At 43.3% G+C, this 5,507-nt stretch overlaps 1 long non-coding RNA gene across 1 annotated transcript; it reads right to left on the bottom strand.

Annotated features, from left to right (window-relative positions):
• Window positions 1–3,473: 3,473 nt before the first annotated feature.
• Window positions 3,474–5,284, bottom strand: LOC136440705 (uncharacterized). The gene is made up of 2 exons (XR_010756693.1): window positions 4,059–5,284; window positions 3,474–3,669 (listed from the first exon to the last, which is right to left on the bottom strand). It is a non-coding gene; the product is annotated as an uncharacterized lncRNA (long non-coding RNA).
• Window positions 5,285–5,507: the final 223 nt, after the last annotated feature.

Here is a 5,507-nt window from a genome sequence, read left to right on the forward strand (position 1 = left end):
GTGGTTAGGGTTAGGGTTATCCATTTGTCTCTTGGAAATTAGGTTGGGATACATTTTATGAAAGACCAAAACGACAATTCTAGACAGCTTCCTCAACTCAATTCTTACCGGCCCGAAGCATGATTCCAACCGGTCCGAGGCATGATTCCAACCGGTCCGAGGCATGATTCCAACCGGTCCGAGGCATTTCCAACCGGTCCAAGGCCTGATTCCAACCGGTCCGCGATACCTTTCCTTACGTGCCGCGGTAGAATTCTAACCGGTCCGCGATACCTTTCCTTACGTGCCGCGGTAGAATTCTAACCGGTCCGCGATACATTTCCTTACGTGCCGCGGTAGAATTCTAACCGGTCCGCGATACATTTCCTTACGTGCCGCGGTAGAATCCTAACCGGTCCTCGATACATTTCCTTACGTGCCGCGGTAGAATCCTAACCGGTCCGCGATACATTTCCTTACGTGCCACAGTAGAATTCTACCCGCTCCACGGGCAGACCCCTGCCCCCACGCTCATACAGTGGACGATCCCAGGTGGGTCAAGGGTCACAGTAGTACACCATCGTGTTGTGAATGGAACAGCTAGTCAGGTCATGTCGATGTTTAAAATTTTTCAAGTGCTTCGTTCTGACTCTCACCATCTCTTAAACACGTGCTGCAAACTAAAAGGAGGCCCTGATTGTCATTATCAACAACAATCGACGGACAATGCATGGGCGTTAAATATTCCTTCTTGTCCCTCCCGTGCCAGTAGATCGACGTTAAATGGCTATTGGAGAGGACGATATAGTGGGCATTGACCTCGCTAGAAATCTGCCTGTCGTTGACTCAGCATCACAAAACAATGTTGTGTATTAAATATGCACATTTAAATATTGGCCAAAAAATTCTCATTGACAAAAACATACGGTCAATAATACAAAAGATATTCTTGTTCACGTGAACATCCTGTTATAGCCCCGGCCATGAATGTTATGGAAATGATATCATGTCCAAACGGGATAAGAGGAGCAATGTGTTACTCAGTCTGTGTTTGAACTTTCATCAAATAACTCATGCGATATACCGAGAGGACTAAAAACCATTCACAACACGATGGTGTACTACTGTGACCCTTGACCCACCTGGGATCGTCCACTGTATGAGCGTGGGGGGCAGGGGTCTGCCCGTGGAGCGGTTAGAATTCTACTACAGCACGTAAGGAAATGTATCGCGATCCGGTTAGAATTCTAGTTACCCTGGGGTAGTTATCCTCGGGTGGTTACCCTAGGGTAGTTACGCTGGGGTTACCCTGGGGTAGTTCCCCTGGGGTAGTTACTGGGCAAGCAAGACAAAGCTGCGGTTCTACAACAACAATGTTCTCTCCCCTCTCCTGTGAGACCTGACACATGAAATCAAGGCAAAAAATGAGATGGAATGGCTTTCATAGCAAATGTATGCGGAAGATTTGGGGCATCTAACGGGATGAACCAACTTTTGCAGTGGAACCCACAGGGGAAAAGACACAGAGGTCGATCCAGGATGAACTACAGACAGACAATTGAGACGGACCTCCAAGCAGTCAACTTGAATTGGAGGGATGTAAGGAGGATGGCTGCTGATTGAGCCTGTTGGGCCAACCTAACTTCTTCATGTGTCGGACGGCACGGGAGACCCTAAGTCTAAGTAAGCAACGACCTGACATAGGGACCTCTAGATGAGTACGTGTTAACTAAGGCCCAACCGCGTATACACCACCTGCACGTAGCCAGGCGTGCTGCCCTACCCACGGATGTACGTGTGCAAATCTGCAAGTCCTTCATCTTACCTGTGTTAGAGTATGGGTCCCCTGTTTGGGCCTGCGTTCCACGCTGTCTTTCAGACGACTCAGTAGAAAGAATACAGAAGATGTGCTTGAGGATATGTGGAGTTCCTCATATGAGCACTTCCCAACCATTGAGGCAAGGAGAAGGGATGAATCACTAAGGGAACATGAAAGGATACTTGGAGGCCCCTCTCACCCTGCAATGTCTTCCTTCCACCTAAAGAGAAGGCTGAGTACACATGAGGAACAGGAAAACTCAATACAACCTCCTACTCAGTAGGTCTAAAAGGCACAGAGACTCGTTCATTATTCGGTCTTTGAGGGACTTGTTTAAGGCCCATGTACGCTTTTAGTCGCCTGTAATTGTCCGTCTAACGGATAGTTTTTAATATATATGAGTTGATAAATATTTATATTTTGATGTAGTTTTTATGTAATCAACTGGAATGTTTTAATGTGCTTTTGATATTGTTTAGAAATACAGATGTGTCCTCAGATCAGACATGCCTGCAAAGTTGGTTTCACAATAAAGATATATGGATTGATAGATTGATTGATTGATTAATATACTTGGGGATCTTGTGGTGAAAGACCCACGGATCGGTATATGGGTTCATCAAGAGTTACAAGGCCTTTTTTGACTTTGCGGGGAGATGGGGTCTTCTGATCCGGATGAACCCCGCGTAAAAAAAAACAAGAGCTTTTTAAAAAAGCTGGCGTTTCGGCTACGTTTATAAGTGTGAATTGTCTTTTCCCTTTACTTGAAGTAAAATCTGCCAGAGGAAGTCACTCAAGGGCTGTTCAGTCTATAAGAAAAATTGTCATTTTGGGAAATGAGTACTGTTTTAATAGAGAAAGGCAGATTGGGGAAAGCAATTTTGAAGTTACGTCACTTAACTTAAGTGCTTTTGAAAAAGCTGGTCTTGGCCTACAACTTGTGCTTATTTGTAAAATGTATAATAGGCTCATTATAAAAGCTATCAATGTAATTATGTACATGGCACGCAATAAAACATAAAATTTGAAAAAGCACCATTGAATCATCAGCACTATGGTAATTAAGTGAAATAGAAGTTCATAACAGCTAAGGTTCTATCTAAAATGACTACCAAATGTCAAACAAATCAACAGCTACCTCATCCGTATTATTCTGGTTTCCGCATTTACAACATTTCTTCCTTATTTTCCTGGGTCATTTTGCTAAAATTCATGAAAATTCCCATAGTTTTGTGCCGAGGGGCGCCACTTTCCACGTCCGTGTTGTCTGAATCAAGGACATTATATAGGATAGGAAGGACTGAGCACACAGCCAGTCCCTATTCAAGAACCTTCGGTTCATGGTTGTAAAAATAATTGACACCTACATACTAATTACCCCCAGATTTGCATATATTCCAAGGGGCCACAAGCGTCCCACTATTATAATACAAATTCAGATGGCTTGACCGGGCGATGAGGACTTCTTTTGGAGTGTTTTTCAAGCTGCAAGACGATCGTGAAGAAACGGAGGAGCTGGAAGTCCTAAAAAACGCACAAAACTAAATATAAAACCTCCTTGGTCTGGCGTAACCGAACTGTGGGGAGGGGAGATCTTTTTAACACTTACCTTGCGTCAAGCTAGAATACCGGCTAGAAAATTGAAGAAGAAAATATCACACTGGAGATTTGGGAATTCAAGACATACATGTATTTATTCTATATGTACAAGTATTTTAGTAAAAACAGAACCTTGGTTAAGCTTGGAGCGTGATTCACAAACAAATATTTGATGCGTAAACTTTAATTTATCCTCTACGTGGTATTTTCGGCAACGCTGTATCGTGGGACGTAGCTTTGGTGGTCATGGCTCTTCCACGGAAGTTTGCAATCTGCAAAATACAAAAAAAATCGGGAGTCGATCATCCTCTCGATATAAAGATTGGGAACCTACATACATGTTACCAGGCATGAAGATGTATACTGTGCACATTCCCCGTGTGGCGTTACGATCATATCACAAGAAATACATTTCCTACGAATATTACACTGGAACAAAAATTGACCAAAACTCATGTGCCTAGAACATCAAAAGTTAGCCGAGAACAACAACAACAATATTCTTATAGGGACACCCAAGCCTGGTGCTTTCGGGCAAAAGCGTTATTTTTTTGGTTCAAAAGGTTAAGCAATTCTTATAGATACATCAAGTAGTGAATATTTTTCATATTTCTGAGACGAAAATATAGGTACGCATGGACAAAAATGCCTGTAAACTCACTCATCTTGGTCGCACGGCGCCCGATCACATATCAAAATGGCCGCCAACGTCTTACCCGGATGATGGTGCCGTCTGCACACGTCACGTTTGCTTCCCATATAAGGAAATCCGCGGAAACTACAGGCATCTCGCCCGTCGTTCGGCCAGCATCGGAGAGCGTGACGTCACGATCGGGCGCATTTGCATGGCCTTCGCCGGGTTTCGGCGCGAACGCTCAAATCAGACGGCGGAGAACAAAGAAGCGCCGCCGGAGGGTGGAAACAATAGATCGCCGCAGGGCTTAGCGGGTCTGAACAATAGCGCCCAGCGGGGACTTTCTGTGTGCTCAGTCCTTCCTATATAATGTCCTTGTCTGAATGAAGTCGATACTGAACAATGGAGCATTTGCTACTGTAACAAAGAATCGCTGTTTTGCAAACAACATCAAGAGCCTCTGTTTACATCGGGGATAGAAGTTTAGTGGCGAGTGTTTTGCAAGAATCATCTTACCGCGCATAGGAGCCGCTGCACGGTATTTTCCATTACAATGAACAGAAAAATTCGAATGCCGGGTTTGGAATCTATGAAGTCCTGTTCATAAGACAAAGGCCTTGTATATATTAAATGAATATTTAAAAATAACAAATATAAAATATTTCTTTATTTATTAATGAAAAAAAATGATATTCATAAATATGATATTGATAGATTAATATAATATCAATATATATTTTTGATATTCAATATCTAAAAAGAAAAAAAAAATCCATGCACGGAGACGAACCCGGATCTCCTGGGTCCGAAGTGCTTCGCGTTGTCAGATCGGCCAAGCTGCGGTACGTAACTATTACTTTGGACGTAATGCTATAACCTCACTATATGGTATCATTTATGCCGATTTTTGCTCGTTTTCTTGACGAAATCTTTTTTTTTCTTCTGCAATCTTGTGGAATAGATGTAATATGGTCATTTTTCAGGATATCAAAGTCCGAAACCACAATGCAATGATATTTCCGAACAGTTGTAGCAGTTACATGTACATGCGGTCGCCGTCCTGTGTCACATGCAAATCTGGCGTGCCTGCCTTTTCCTGCTCTCTTGCCATATAAGGCAACGGCTATACAAGGATTTGAGAACGTATTGCCATAGTCTTATTGTGTGCGACACAGTGTTGAACCAAGCTTGAAGCATGCTTGAAGGTAAAAGCCAGGACATTGCGTTTCGGTGCGAAGGCACCGAAACGCAAAAAAACAGCAGTCAACTCGTTTCTCCACGGGGCTAACCGCCTGTATACCAAGTCGACCCAGGAACACCGATACTGTTAATTTACTGAAGACGTTCTTGTGACTTTTGCTCTTAGCTTTGTATGGATACTGTCGTCGCTGTTATGATACATGCGTTTTGTCGTTGTTCAACTGTGGATGTTGCTCGTGTACTGCATTATTGTGTAAAATCATGGCAATTCAGCTT

This window comes from Branchiostoma lanceolatum, chromosome 8 (assembly GCF_035083965.1).
Source record: "Branchiostoma lanceolatum isolate klBraLanc5 chromosome 8, klBraLanc5.hap2, whole genome shotgun sequence".
Lineage (NCBI taxonomy): Eukaryota > Metazoa > Chordata > Leptocardii > Amphioxiformes > Branchiostomatidae > Branchiostoma > Branchiostoma lanceolatum.